Raw genomic sequence first — 16945 nt, 5'->3', positions numbered from 1 at the left:
AATGATGCTTAATGATAGAAATATATTCAACCAAAGTGTCAGATTGCACAGCAATAACATATTATAATTAAATAGTCTGTCTAAAGATATTGCTATTACAAAAAAACGCAACATTAAGTACTTAAGAGTAACTTATTTTGGACATTTTATTCATTCAAAATATGTATTAATTTTTAATTAAAAACGTCAGTTTCTCAAAGAAAAATATATTTCTGGAAGTTTCTGCATTTTAACTCTTTTGAGTTAACAAGGCTGTCAGCGGTAAATAACAAAAATAAATTGCCACTCTGAGAGTGAAGAAAGATGATAAGATGATAACAGACAGATGGTTTTTCTGTATAGAAAAATCTTATTTTCTAAGCAAGTTTCTAAGAAGGGTTAGGGAAGAGTTTTCATGTCAGTGTAGGTAAGGAGGAAAAGAGTACACAATTAACTATACATTAGAGATTTTTGCAAGTAAAGAGTTTAAAATGTAACCTTTAATCAGGTAGAGAAATCCTCACTCTTTAGAATATTAGGTATCTCTTACCTCTATGGGAAATGTGGTACGAAAGGGACTTCAAGGTCTGTTACTCTAATAATCTGACCGTAATTCCCTTCTTAGTTTTCATAAACTTTTCAGAAGTAAAATCTGCTAATGAATACTTTGTATTTTCAAAATTAATCCAGTAGAAGGCAAATATTTATGCAATAAAAGAAAAAATAACTTTTAAATATTTACTTTATCAGAAATTAACACTTAAAGGAGCATCTGCTTTTGTAGTCTGCCTTTCTGTCGTCAGCATTTCAACTAATCTACTACCAACAGAGTGCATCTCTTTATCTTAGTCTTCATATTATTAAACCAAGGCTATGACTGAAACTACTTTATACCCCAAAATAGCAAACAATATACTCTTCCTGCTTCCTTAGTAAGAGAAACCATTGCCCCAAGGACATTTATTCCCTGGATGTGTTTATTCTCTGGATGTGTTCTATCACTCTCTCGTGTGAGATTAGGTTTCATTTATTATTGTTTTACTCTTCCGTAAGCTATTTGAATTTCCTCTCCAAAATATGCTTTAGAAAGCCTAACTTCATATCTTTCTCTCATTTTTCTCTTGCTGTCATTCCATTATATTACTTGTTCTTTCTTCAAAAACTATTCTTGATTTCCCACTTGCCAACTCCTATTCCTATAATTCCTAATAGAAAAGACCTACTACACTTGGATTTCTAACAATGTACATTCTGTTCTGAGGGACATTATGCTGGTATCTTACCTATTATGAAAGATTCCTAATTGTAATTGCTACAGAATTCTTTGAATTACCAAAAGCCTTTTTCTTTTTCTCATTAATAATACTTGTCTTTTGTTCTCTTGATTTTCAAAGCATATGAATCCATTAGCAATATATAGCACCACGATTCTAAAGCCACCTCAGATAGCTAATTGTTTGGTATTCAGCTACTTTCAAAACCCAGTAAGAGATGTGGGGTTTATGAAAGTTTTCAGTCTAAATTTTCTTCATTGAAACCCCTAGGTAACCTAAGCTTATTATTATTTTTTTTTGTTAAATTAGATCCCTGAAAGGCTGCAAGGTTGTGCCATATTAACTTAAATTTTATAGAACCAGCTGTACTAAAGTATATCTTTAAAACTGTTGACTTTAATGGAAGATTGTTATAAGAGAAAACATTAAAAATTTCCTTTTACATTGATGGTTTTATTTGATTATAAAACTATTGCTGAGGATATTCTTAAGCAATAAAGGTTAACAGTCTTCATATAAGCACTAAATGAGAAATTTGTTTTGGAATTTGGCTGCAGAGAATAAATAGGTTTTCCAGAAATATTGGCATGATTTTTCTTTTCTGATGATAGTTATAAAATAACACATTTCTCCCCATTTCCTGCCCCAACCCTGACCGCTAGGTTACTCAAAGCAAAATGTGATATACAATCACATTAACTATGTCAATGCTCTCAAAATTGTGGACCCTTGCATGATACCTTCATAATGTTTGCCATATCCTTATATTTCCATAAGAATAATTTATATTCTAATTTTAATCAAATCATGTTTTTACTTTAGCAAATGTCTTTTATAAGAACATTTGGGTATGATGTGCTAGCTATGTATTTAATTCACATTGAAATAGTATTAAGCTATCAAAATAAAAAATTGTTTATATACGTTTAAAATCTTCTTACTATAGGTAGTACATATATATTAGAAAACATTAAATTATGTTAACTTTTAGGATTGGCTTATTTTGCCCTCATATATTTGGTTCTGATTTTTCTATTTAATAACTTTATTGTATATGCCTCTCATTGCCTCAAAATGTCTTTGCTAAAAGAAACTTTTGGCTGCAGGTGGCAACAATTTAAGTGCACTAGCTTATGGGTTTTTTTGTGTGTGTGAATTGGATCTATCTGTTCTAACAGTGGAAAAGTCCAAGATAGACCTCTTCAGGCTTAGCTGGATCCAGGGCTCAATGACATCAGTAAGTCTCAGTCTTTTATTGTTCATCTTTCAGCTTTACCCTCTGAAGTCACTATTTTGGACAGACTCTTTCCATGCGCTGGCTCCCTGCAGCTCCAGGACATATCACCAACAAGCTTAGCAACACTTTCAAAAACAAACAAGCAAAACAAGACAAAACAAATAAACAAAAAAACTCTTCTATTTTCTACAAAGAGCAAAGTCTTAGGTCTGGCTCTCATTGTCCTGACCAGAGTCCTGTCCCCATTACTGAACCAATCACCGTGGCATGACATTGCAGTTAGGCTGATACAGCTTGAATCATGTACCTATAAGAGATGGGTCAGTTCCACCCACATACATATATTAATAGTAGAGTGGATAGTCCTTTAAAGGAAAAGAGAGGTTTGGTTACCAGTGGTAGGGAAAATGAATGCCAGATAATAAAAAAACATCAGGTATGCATCACAAAGTAGTGTTGCCAGATTTAGAGGGGAAATAAAAAGCAGGACAACTGAGGACATTTACAATTCAAATAAACAATGAATAACTTTTAGTATAAATATGTCCCATGCAACCTTTGAGACTACTTATACTAAAAAATTATTTATTATTTATCTGAAATTCAAATCTAAGTGAGTATTCTGTATTTTATCTGGCAAACCTATCACAAAGGTATGTAAATAAATTTAATTTTTAAAAAATGTAAGATTAACTTTAAAAGAATAGGAAAATAAGTAATGTCATATAAGGCAGCCACTTCATCCATCCAGAATCATAGGTGCTAGAAACATAACCACCGTACTACATAACTGCAGTAAAAATAAAAACATTTACAATCAAATTTCCATTATTAAAATAAAAACCAACAATTTGATCTCAATCATTTCAGCAATCTGTCCTCACTTTATTTACATAGGTTTGGTTGACATAATTGAAGTATCTATATTTTGTACTTCCTGGTTTATCTGGTAAAGACCTATCTCATTAGGATATTTCCATTTGTTTAGCCCTCCTGAAAAGTGCAACTATAGGGCATTTTGATTACATTTATTGGGCAATGGCTACTACAATATTGTCTTGATTCCTCCTCAGACTCAGAGTCTCTGGATGTTTTTTGCTTATGACATCTGATAGACTTGTATAAAGTAGGCCGATTCTCAGTCAGTGTACACTGTACATCTGCACCACCCCTATGGCAGCACTTCAGCTGCCATTTGAGGAGGTACATCTCCTGTTGCATGTAATCTTGGTAGTATTGTCAGTCCAGTGTCCTGCCATCTTTGACCAGGTGAACATGTGACACAACTCAGGCCTAGCAAACAATTTCTCCCTGAATTTTGAGTTTCAACAGGAATTACTTTGGAGCCAAAAAAGGAGCTGATTCATTCGGATGAGCTAGCTGAGGAGATTGTCCATTGGTTCCTTTTTTTGCTATGATTCCGGGCAAATGACGTTGCCCCTGTTTCTGTCCTAAGATTTGTATGAGCCTTTTAATAATTTCCTTTTTGTACGCCAGAGTCTGTTTCTGTTTTCAGAGGCCCATGAGCATTTCTAAGTAAAAGTAACATTATTTTGATATTTTAAATTGTGTTTCTCATGTCAGCTTATAAATTCAACATAAGAATCTACCAGTACTGAAGTAGAATTTTTATGATATCGTCACAGGGAGAGAAACACAAGTGAGTTCGTTACCTATGTAGGTTTAGTCTTCTTTTTTTTCCTAAGTAGAATTATGGGTTCAAGCAAGAGGATCTGTCTTAATTAACCTTTCTAATTGTGTCAAGTACATGTTCAAGACACAACGTAAGGCTCTTGGGAAGGTGTAAAGATTAAAAGCACAGTTTTGGATTTCAATGAGTTAATAAAGAAGGTTGAGTTTCATAGGAAGCCAACTTTGGGATGGAGTTTAGCAGTTAGGCTGTGTATAGGAGTGTTTATGGTACCGGTACCTGTTAGAGAGAGGGGAAGGAGGAAGCAGGAGTAGGCAGAAGGAAAAGTTAAATTTGGAGCAGACCCAGCAACAGTTTTGCTGATCCAAGGAAAACCTCTGGGGTTAGAATGACCCTTCAGAGTATTCCTGACATTGTGTAAATTAGTCATTGGGTATGAGCTGCCAAGAAAGGGGCATGACCTTGACTGAGGTGGCTCTCTGCAATTGGAGCAATCCCGAAAAGGCTGGCAGCTGATGGCTTCTGCCAACAGCCCTTCCAGCACGGAGGAAACAAGTCCTCCTGGAAGGAGGATCTGGGTGATGCATCACAGTGTCCACTGCAATTCACCATCAAATGCAAGAGACTACACAATGCAAACATCTGTCTGCTCGACAGTTTAAACAGTCCTTTTGTAAATAACCTCATAGAGTAATAATAACTGCCTCAAATCTGTAAGTGAAAGAGACTTGGAAAAAAAAAAGTGATATAGGACTCTTGGATTTCACAGACCAGTGAAATTTCTCTCAACAACTGAAATAACAAACATGTGGTTATCAGGTTTCATTTTTGCCAAGGTTTTTTTTTTTTTTTTTTTTTTTTTAAAAACAATATTTAAAAAGAGAGGATATTTTAATAATAAAAGGCTGGGCATAACATCAGAATAAAATTTAAACCAAATAAATATTCCTTTATAAAACGTTCACCTACATTGTTCCTCATTTCATCATGGACAGGAGAAAAGTTTGTCACTGATGGTTTGTTTGTGAACTGGCTTTTGGAAATTATTACCCGTAAGTGGGCTATTTAAAAAAAAAAAAAGCCCCTTTGGGAGGCCGAGGCTGGCGGATCACAAGGTCAGGAGATAGGGATCACCCTGCCTAACACCGTGAAGCCTCGTCTCTACTAAAAATATTTTAAAAATAGCCGGGCGCGGTGGTGGGCGCCTGTAGTCCCAGCTTCTCGGGAGACTGGGGGAGGAGAATGGAGTGAACCCGGGAGGCGGAGCTTGCAGTGAGCGGAGATCACTCCACTGCACTCCAACCTGGGCGACAGAGAGAGACTCCGTCTCAAAAAAACAAACAAACAAACAAAAAAATCAAAACAAATTCCTGCCTGGAAGTTCCAGGGAAGACCTGGGAGAAAAGGTAACATTAAACCTGGAAAGATAGGTAACAAGATGAGTCAGGGAGGAGGTTTCTAGCTGAGTGGACAGTGTGAACAAAGGCTCAGAGATGCGGAAGAACAGGGCGTAATCATACAATGAAGTGTAGTAATCCTGCTCAGGGGAGCATTAGTCATGGAGAGGAGTGTTGAGAAATGAAACTAGAGTACATTGGGGTCAGATTATTCAGCAGACAATAGGAAGTAGTAGAGATTTTGGGGCAAAGAATTTACATAATCCGAGTTGTGCTTTAAGAAAAGTAATTTATCAATAAAAAGGTTTTATGTATGACATATGCTTAAAATGGATTACATGGCCGAGATTCTGTGTCTCATTATGAAGCAATTGTTGTAGCCTGTGAGAGGCAAAAGGAAGCAATTGTCGTAGTCTGTGAATTAGAGATGGGGTACTGAGAATAAGAAGGAGGAAAGGAATGTAAATACGGTAGGAATAGAACCAGAGCTTGGCAATTTACTGGAGGGCTTAAGGAGAAGAAAGAGAAAAAATAATGGTAGTTTCATTAACAGAAAAATAAAGTGAGGAAGAGATAGGTTTTAGAAGAAGATAAAATGTCCAGTTAGTGCTAAGCATCCTAACTTTAAATAATCTGTCCTGAGAAGAACAGGCTGAAGAGAAGATCTATTTCTAAAAATACCTTTCCTTTCCTGCTATAATATCATGGATAGTTGAGCTTCAACTGACAAATAAATAAAGGCAGTCCTCATCTTGCTTGGTACGATGTTAACTGAATCTCGTATTTATTGAAATTATTTCCTCATTATTCACCAATTCCAAATTTCAGTCAACATGGTATCATGCAAAATGAGGGATACAGATTTCAAAAACTATATGTACAAGTTGCTGTGTGTGTGTGTGTATATATATATATATATATATATATTTTTTTTTTTTTTTTTTTTTTTTTTTTTTTTTTTTTTGAGACGGAGTCTCCCTCTGTCGCCCAGGCTGGAGTGCAGTGGCGCGATCTCAGCTCACTGCAAACTCCGCCTTCCGGGTGCACGCCATTCTCCCGCCTCAGCCTCCCGAGCAGCTGGGATTACAGGCGCCCACCTCACGCCCGGCTAATTTTTTGTATTTTTAGTAGAGACGGGATTTCACCGTGTTAGCCAGGATGGTCGCGATCTCCTGGCCTCATGATCCGCCCACCTCGGCCTCCCAAAGTGCTGGGATTACAGGCGTGAGCCACCGCGTCCGGCCGAGTTCCTGTATTTTAGCACGAATGATATTTCAGACTGCATAATTCTTTGTTGTAGGACTGTCTGTGCATTGGAGGTTTAGCAACCTCTAGCTTCTACCCACTAGATGCCAGTAGCATCTAGTATCTGATTTCAGTTACCCAGCTTGTTATTCTCTTCAGCTCATTGTTCACATACATTGGCAATCTTATATATTTTTTCCACAGTGTTTCATCTCCTTACTAACACCTTGTTGCAATTTGAAACCTTTTAGTTGTTTGATATTTTGGCATTTTTGTTATTGGTAATTTGTACATAACACCAATTATTTGACTTGTTGGTTAGTGTGTCAACTTGACTGGCCACAGGGTGCCTAGGTTAAACATTATTTCTGAGAGTGTCTGTGAAGGTGTTTCTGGATGAGATTAGCATTTGTTTTCTTTACTTGTTTTTTGTTTGGTTGGTTTGAGGGTTTTCTTTGTTGTGTGTTTTTTTGTTGTTGTTTTTGTCTTTTTTTTTTTTTTTTTTTAAACTTACCCATCCATGTAGAGATTAGCATTTGAACTAATGGACTCAGTAAAGTACATTGCCCAAAATGGAGGGCATCATATAATCTGTTGCCGGCCTGAGTAGAACAAAAGGGAAAGGGAAGAGAAATTAACCACTTTTGCTTCCTGCCTGTCTGTCTGAGCTGGGACACATCACATCGTCTTCCTCAGCCCTCAGACTGGGATTTACACTACCAGCTCCCCTGGGTCTCAGGCCTTTGAACTCAGACTGACTGAATGGGCTTTCCTGAGTCTCCAGCTTGCAGATGGCAGATCATGCGACTTCTCAGCCTCCGTAATCATGTGAGCCAATTCCTCATAATAAATCTCCTTTTTTATATATCAAAAGGTGGAGACCCAGGAAGTTCAAAGCTCTGATATATATATTTCCTACTGGTTCTGTTTCTCTGGAGAACCTTGACTTACATACTTGGATTTGGATAGAAGTCACTAAGGCTGGAAGCAGAGTGATTGGTGGATAGATTCCCTGGGCAACAGCAACATCCAGTCGTGGTTCAGGCAATAGTGGGCATCTCAGTGGGTGGCAAGAGCATAATCATAATGCCCATGTATCTGAGGCATGTGACACTCTGGCATCTAGGCACGTGGCACATGGGACTTGTCATCTGAGAGGCTTGTGCACAAATAACAGGATTTCCAACCATTGAAAACAATGTTTCTGGTACAAAATTTCAAACGCAGAGGCTAAAGTTAAAATAGACAAAAAGGTGCTTCATCTTAGTGGTAGGAATGAGTAAGTACACAAAAAACTGAGACTGAAACTAAGAATTAGGGACAAAGCAGTGATCCAATTATCTGATACATGTGGTGTAGAAATTGTGACTTGTGGAATAGTAAATGAAACCTGTAGAAAGTGAAGCATCTTCGAAATGGAATTATAGAAAATTGTCTTAAAGCCAAGCTCTTCCTGATGAAAGCTGCTTCTGCGCCTTTTGCCTCAAGTCAGAAGGAAGTGGGGTGGGACTGAAAGATCAAAGACTGCAGAGGGCCATCCACCTAGTGAGGAACAAGGACACTGTTAGCAGATGTTACAGTTAAAAAACAGAATCTGATGTCAGACCAGACTACACCCATGAAAAAGAACTGATAGTGCCAGCTATTCATGGCACACCACATTGTCTCTCCTAAGATTCAGTGGTGGCCTTGATTTGTTTCCTTTTTTTTTCCCATATCATTGGAACTTGTATTCCCTAAGAATATTTTTCTGATGGTTTAAGTCTAATCTTGCCTATGAAAGCTACTGGAAGTCTTTACTTTTCCCTGATTCTTATTCACACTTAGTTTTTGCTTCTTTATATTTTATAGTTAATTAAGGAGTTTTCGCTGTTAATGCAACAAATAGTCCAGGTGCTCTTCTTGTATGAGTTCCTGTTTGTGCTCTTATATGAGAAAAAACATACAAACTGTGGTTTGTCAGATTTAACCTAGTTCTACATTTTAAAAAAGTAAATATTTACTATTTCATTTATTTAATACTTATCTATTTATGAATAATAAGTGTGCTTTGTTATTTTCCTTAACTATTTCCTCTTTTTTATGGAAGATTAAGATAAGAATAAATTAATTACTACCTGAAATTACATTATTGGTTTTAAAATTTCATATTAATTTATACTAGCTCAATTTAATCTAGTTCAAACAAGAATAACTACAGAGTACTTACATACTTTAGGGATAGATGTTAATCCCACAGAATGTTTTTACATAATGTACATTTTTTACATGGTATTAGCTGTTAACAATTCAGTTTTACCTTGGGGTGGGTGTATGTGTGCATGTGCATGTACGTTTGTGTGCATTTTCTGTATAGCAACCAACTCATTGAGTCAGACCTTTACTGTTTGCTTAATTAAATCCCTCAAGCTCATGATTCAGAATTCAAAAAATACCTCAATCTAAATGGGAATTTTTAAATTTTTCAAATTGAACTTTCTTCTTCTTAAGCAATGCTCATTCTTTGTTTTCACCTCTCCCTCAAGTTTCCTGCTTCTTAATGAATTTATTTAGTCAATCAGTCAAGAATTCCATATGCATCCATCCATTCATTAAACATTTGTTTTACACTCTGTTATGCATGGCAGTTTGCTAGGCAGTGGGGGGTCAAGTGTGAGTGAGACATGTCTTGCATGTTTAATTTAATTTAATTTTTAATTTCTGTTTTTTAAGAGGTAGAATCTTGTTCTGTTGCCCAGGCTGGAGTGCGGTGGCTTGATCATAAGCTCACTGCAGCTTCAAACTCCTAGGTTCGACTCCTGGGTTCAAGTGAGCCTCCCACCTCAGCCTCCCAAGTAGCTGAGACTATAGGTGCATACGCCCAGGCGCAGCTAATTTTTTAAAAGCTTTCTAGAGACATGGGGTTTTGCTGTGTTGCCCAGGCTGGTCTTAAACTCCTGGCTTCAAGCAGTCCTCCCACCTAGGCCTCCCAAAGTGCTGGGATTATAGGCATGAGCCACCACGCCTGGTCACATGCTTCATTCTTGCTCCTATGTTTTGCTCACTGGATGTGGTATGCTCCCTTGCCTTGGCCTTCAATTTCTCACAAAATCTTGTCAATTCTGCTTTTTTTTTTTTTTCCTATGAAATCTGTCCCTTTTTTTCCTGTGAAATCTGTCCCTTGCTGTTCTTAGCAGCCTCTGTTACCATCCTAGATCAGATATCTATTATAATTGGGATAGCGGCAACTGCTAATTAATGGATCTCTTTTTTTCCGCTAATTCATGGTCAAAGCTGCAGTCATAGGATCTCCTTGAAATGCAAAGCAGACTTTGTCTCAAACCACTCAAAAATCCTTGAGTATTTTTTCATTTCCATAACTATAAAGTCCAGATTACTAACGTTCTTCAAGGCTTTTTCTGATCTGGCTCACATAGATCTCACCTGCCTGTTCAGTTCCTTGAACATGTGTTCTCTCACCTCTGGGTCTCTGGAGGCGCTTTCCCTTCGGACTCTTCATGTCGATATACTTTATCTCTCACCTTTTTTGCCATGCTTTTCCTAGCTAATTCCAACCAAATTTAAGTCTCAGTTTTGCGCTCACTACTTCCAGGATGCTTTCTCTGGGTTAGGTATTTCTTCTATGTGTTCCTTTACCACAGACAGTACTAAAATTTCTTCTTTTCTTGTTCTACGTCCCTCCACAAGAAACTTGAGAGCAGGGAAAATATCCTTTCCACTCTGGATACCTGGAGTCTAGTTTGTTGCATCGTAGGTGCTAAATAAGCACTTGATTGAATGAGACCACTCATGAAATGTTTTAAGAGAATACTTGTATGTCTTTTAAAAATGCCTGGAGAGGTCAGGCATGGTGGCTCATGCCTGTAATCCCAGCACTTTGGGTGGTCAAAGCAGAAGGATTGCTTGAGGCCAGAAGTTTGAGACCAGCCTGGGCAACATCGCAAGACCTCATCCCTACAAAAAAAATTAAAAATTAGGTATGGTGGCACATGCCTATAGTACTAGCTACTCAAGAGGCTGAGGCGACAGGATTGCTTGAGCCTAGAGGTTTGAGGCTGCAATAAGCTGTGATTACGCCATGGCACTCCATACTGGGAGACAGAGCCAGATCCTGTCTCTTAAAAAATAAAAATTAAAATTAAAATTAAAGTAAAAAAATGCCATGGGAGTTCCTATTTTATATTCCATACTAAAGCTATATACATTTAAAATCAGAAACGACTTCAACCACATGTAGAATAAGACAAAAACTACAGCAAAGTCACTCTGCTTTGTGCCATGTATAAAATGCTGAGTGCAGTCCATTTGTGACAAGGACTTGATGGACTTGATGTAGCCTTCTTCATTCTGATCTCTGAATTTGGTTTTATCTTTTTTTCGTCCTCTGCATTAAATGACACACCTAAAGGGTTCCCTACTTTTTTTTGATCATTCTCCAGGTGAATCTTTAAAATGACACACTACCCTTGGCAACTGGTGTAACAGGAAGCCCCCTAAACCAGAAGTTGGAAGACCTGCAGCTATTTGGAAATATAGAGCAGACCATGTGTATTTCAAGTTTGCAAGCTCAAACTTGCCTGGACACTTTAGCCATCTGGAAAATCAGAGGAATTGGATTAGAGAAGATTTTCTCAGGCACACCCAACACTTGCCATCTATAATCCATTTTAAATAGGAATTAATTTAGACAGTTTCAATTTATATAAAAGTTTCAAGAAAATGTCTACTACATAAAGTAAGATATCTTTCTGTATGCTTCTGCTTATACAGCAAAGATCTCAGCTTTAAACTGTACTGTGCCTACTGCTGGGACTCAGCATGACTGGGTGACATTTGAGAACTGGTAGGACAAGCCTAAGAAGAGCGTGATTTCCATGGATTGATTGAGATGAAGACTTTCTGGCTGCAGGAAGTCTGAGGAAGCTTTATGCATGGGAGCCTGGAAGCTAGAAATCAATGCAATAAAGGGCGACATGCTGTCTTTTTCTTGATTTTGTATTAAATCAAGGCCCTTTGGGGAGAGGTTTGTTACATGAAAGCTGCAGGTGTGTGTTTTTTTTTGTTTTTTGTTTTTTTTGAGATGAGGGATCACTGCACAAGCTGGAGTGCAGTGGTGTGATCATAGCTCACTGTAACCTCAAACTTCCGGACTCAAGTGATCTTTCTGCCTCAGTTTCCCAAGTAGTTGGGACTACAGGTGGGCATCACCATACCTGGCTAATTTTTATTTTTATGTTTTGTAGAGATGTTGTTTTGCTATGTTGCAGTAGGCTGCTTGCGAACTCCTGGCCTCAAGCTGTCCTCCCACGTTGGCCTCCCAAAGTGCTGTGATTGTAGGTGTGAACCACTGTGCCTGGCTGAAGGCACCATTTTCATGAGGGAAGATGAAGTTTTAGAGAGGGACATGTCCTACATTTTGGGACAGCACACACTACAGCACTGGCACAAAGAGTTGTGAGGTGCTCTTTCCATCTTTACACTGCAGATTTGGGATGTATTAGGAGACATGTCTTTTGACAGTGATGATGCTTCCCTTCAAGTGGCTTCTCAACCAAGGTTGGTGAAAGGATTGATTGATTGTGACTACAGGCAAAATACCCCTGAAAACTCTCAAAAAAATAATTATGGTGAAGGGGAATTTTGCAACAGATCATTATCCTGGGAAATAACATAGGAGAATAAGAAGCTCACCAAATTCAAGTAATTACAGTTAATAAAACTCCTTGGCACTCCCAGATAATGAGACCATTTTTAAGCCATACACCACCACTATTGTGCCATTTTTATGGAAGAAATTCTCTTACCATTATTTATTCTTGCTCTGTGCTGAATGATAGCCACTGGCCACATGTGTCTGTTGACTGCTTGAAATGTGGCTGATTTGAATTGAGATATGCTATAAGTGTAAAATATATACTGGATTTCTGAAACAGTATAAAAAAGAATGTAAAATATTCATTTTTGTATTGATTACATATTGAAATAACAATGTCTTGGATATATTTGGTTAAATAAAACATATAACAAATTATTCATATGATTCTTTCCACTTCATTTTAATGTGGCTCACAGAAAATTAAAAATTACACATGTGGCTTGCGTTATACTTTTGTTAGACAGAGATGACTGATATTTAACATTTAAGTGCTCAATCATTTGCTGCTTATTTTACTTTTTAATTCACATGTGCAAAAAGTTTTGGCTTGACGAAATTATAAACTCCTTGAGGATAGGTTCTGTGTTTCTAGTTTTCATTATTCCAGATGCTTGAGCACTGTTAGCACCTGATTTCACTATGTACTCGTTGATTTGAATTAATTTAAAAAGATTTTTTTAATTTCCATAAAACTGTGAACCACTTTTAGATGGTGTCTAGATAAGTGCATTTTGATTATAAACAGAATTTTGTATTGTTATAAAAAGCATTCAATTCAGAAAATGTACTAATGAATAACAGAATTATTTTAATTCCACTATGAACTTATTTTTCCGTCTCCTTGTTTTGTACTTCTAAAATAAGATATTTAAGAAAGAAGTCAGGGCAAATTTCTTCATTAGTTTTTTTTTTTTTTTTTTTTTTGCTTATTTCTATAAGGTTTTATTAATTTATAATTGAGAGAAATATTAACTGAAGTTCTAAAATTCTAAATTATTCTTTTTATTTTAACTACTTATTTTGAAATAATTTTCTCATAGAAGACTTGTAAGAACAGCACAAGACAACTCCTATATACCTTTCAAGCAGATTTATCATTTTTTTTGCCGCATTTGCTTTATCATTCCATATCCATCCATCTATCTATCTATCTATCCCATCATCACATATATCTACATCACCGCTATTACCTAATTTCGTATTATTTTAGGGTGTTTTGGGGGCAGGTTGCAGGCATTATGCTTTTTTTTTTTTTTTTTTTGGGGCGGAGTCTCGGCTCTGTCGCCCAGGCTGGAGTGCAGTGGCGGATCTCCAGCTCACTGCAAGCCCGCCTCCCGGGTTCCGCGCCATTCTCCTGCCTCAGCCTCCCATTAGCTGGGACTGCAGAAGCCACCACCTGCAGCCCGGCTAGTTTTTGTATTTCTTAATAGAGACGGGGGTTTCACCGTGTTAGCCAGGATGGTCTCGATCTCCTGACCTCGTGATCTGCCCGTCCTGGAAGGCACTGCAGAAGTCTGCTGGGATTACGGGCTTGAGCCGCATTGTGCATTATACTTCTTTACTCAAAATATATCAATGAGCATTTCCTGGGCCAGTGTATTCTTTTATAAAATCATAATAAAACGATCGATTTCATGACATTTAACACTAATTCAGTGCAAGTATCCATTATACAATACATATCTAAATTTTGCCAATTGACAGGGTTCAATTCAAGATGTGTCTTGCGCTTCTTAATTGCCGTATCTTTTTAGTTTCCTTTAATCAAGAACGGTTTTGGCCTTTTTTTCCTCTTTTTGTCTTTCATGACAGTAACATTTTTGGTATGGACCTCACTAGAATTTAAATAATTTTTTCATTGTTTTGTACAATGTCTTTTTGATGTGAGTTTCCTAGTGATGAGATGCAGGGTTATGAATCTTTTGGCAGGAGCACAACATGAAATTGAAGCTGTGATCTCAGGCGCCTATCAGGGGAGCACATGATGTTAGCTTCCATTTTGGTGATGCCAGCTTGATTAAAGATGAATTGTCTACAGATTTTTTGGCTGCAAAATTTCCAGGTTTTCCCTTTGTAATTCATGATAGTGGTAGAATAGCATTGTCCTAAATATCTAAATGTTTATATATTTTGCCTATATTTTTAGCCCAGATAATGAATCCACCGTGAATTAATTATACTTCCTCATACTCTTTAGCCAAAGCAATATATTGCAGCCCAGTTTAATTGCCGAAAGTAGATATGAGAATCCAAATGGTCCTATTAAGCAGACATTGAAGAGATTTGTAAAATGTAAACAAGCTCTGCTCTGTATACTAGCTTTTTTGGTTTGTTTGTTTTTAGGCAAATCTATTTTGCTTCAATGTGTTTACCCATGTGTTAATATGTAAAAACATATAAGATTCAGATTCCACATTTCAACTAAACTTTAGTGTTATTTTGAAATAGATTAATAAAGATTTTAAAAAATTTATGTGTTTCCTATCCGGTAAACGTCAATAGATACAGCCCACATAAACCAAAGCTCTCTAAAGTCCTCAACAAGTTTGAGGAATAAAGGGGCTTAAGGAAAGGGAAGGTTGAAACTACTGTCAAGACCAAATGAAATGCTGGTATGATGCTACAACCTAGACATTTCTTGGGGCAGTGACAATAAGGATAACTGAAACTGAGGATTTCCAGGTGGCGTCGCTTTGGACAAAAAGCACATCTTTAACCAAAGGCCTGAGATTTTCCATAGAACACATCTTTAATAATGTACATAATGTAATATTTAGAGTGCGAAAAATGGTAGCGCAATTTTGTTTTAAAATAGTATGTGTAATAATGGCGATGGTGGTGGTAAGGGTATAGATGGAATAAGATTGGCCGCATTAATTATTGAGCTTCCATGATTGGTTTCATGAGGAGTTCATTATAAAGTCTCTCAATTTGAGTATGTTTGTACATTTTCAAATTAAAAGTTTTAAAGGTTTCATCTCTAGAGTAATTTTTTTTTTTTTTTTTTTTTGAGACAGAGTCTGCTCCTACCATCACCAGGCTGGAGTGCGAGTGGCCGGATCTCCAGCTCACTGCAAGCTCCGCCTCCACGGTTCACGCCATTCTCCTGCCTCCAGCCTCCCGAGTGGCTGGGATTACAGGCGCCCACACACCTCTCCTTGACTAGGTTTTTTATGTATTTCTTAGTAGAGACGGGGTTTCACCATATTAGCCAGGATGGTGTCCATCTCACGACCTCGTGATCCGCCCGTCTCGGCCTCCCAAAGTGCTGGGATTACAGGCGGGTATGCTTCCGGCCAGTAAACTTTTTAATAGTATAAATTTAGGAGAGAATCAAAGCAATTTTCCCAAATGGCTGGTGACGCGAAAATTTTGGGCGGTGGCGGTCAAACCTGTCAACACTGAGGCGAAACGAGCGGATCACAGATCAGACCGAACCATCATCGCAGTGAAACCCGTCTCTAAAAATACAAAAACTAACGGCGGGAATGGCAATGTGATCAACTACTCGGCGGTAGGCAGAAAATGGCGTGACTTACGATGAAGCATCAATCTATGAAAGCTCCGTCAGAAAAAAATTTTGTTAATTATGGATTCTTGGATTTACATATACCATTCTTCTGTAGAGTTCAAACTGATTCATCTTGGCTGACTTTTAAAACATGAGTACTCATCTATTTATTTGATCTTTTGAAACATCTTAGGGAAGTTTGCAAAGGAAAAAAAACCACATCAAATACACATAAAAAAGCTATCATACAATGACAAATAAAATTATTGCACTTTTGGAGTTAGCTGTAATATAGTATATGTTGCTTGGATGCAAATCGTGTAATTCTCCTTAAGACTGTAGGCCCTAAAATCAGTTAAATTTGAGTTTGATTTCTGGCTCTCCTACTTTATAACACCTGTAATAACAGTAATAATAATAGAAATACTAACAAATCCAATATTTGTTGATCTTGAAATGTGACAGATTTTGTGCTAAGTCATACTGCAAGTTACTTTTGGTGAGTAAATAAGTTGCCTAAAATCATATATTCGCTAAGAATTTCATCAGGATTTCGAAACCAGGATGCCAGATCATCGTCCTTGCTCTTACCCACTGCACTACATTGCTTTATCAGCTAAGTACTTTGCTTAAGTTATTTAATCTTTATCAGCCTTAGTTCCCTATTTAATAAAATAGGGATAAAAAAAGTATCCACTTCATAGGCACAAGGATTACCTCAGATAATATACAGAAAAGACTTGACACATTGGCTGGCCCATAAGAATATAAGGAATGACAGTTAAGATTATTTTTATTATTCATTTTTCTTCACCAAGTAGTATAGCTCCCTTAGAATCATCACCTAAGAATATATGAAATCATCTGCACAGCCAAATACAAAGTATCTAAGAGGAGTTTTAGAACTCTCACTCCAATATGGTTGCCACTGGTCACATATGCACTTGAAATGTGGCTAGTCAGAATTATGATGGGCTGTATGTATAAAATACACA

The sequence above is a fragment of the Papio anubis genome, chromosome 4 (genome assembly GCF_008728515.1).
Source record: "Papio anubis isolate 15944 chromosome 4, Panubis1.0, whole genome shotgun sequence".
Classification (NCBI taxonomy): Eukaryota; Metazoa; Chordata; class Mammalia; order Primates; family Cercopithecidae; genus Papio; species Papio anubis.
This window is presented reverse-complemented; position numbering follows the sequence as displayed.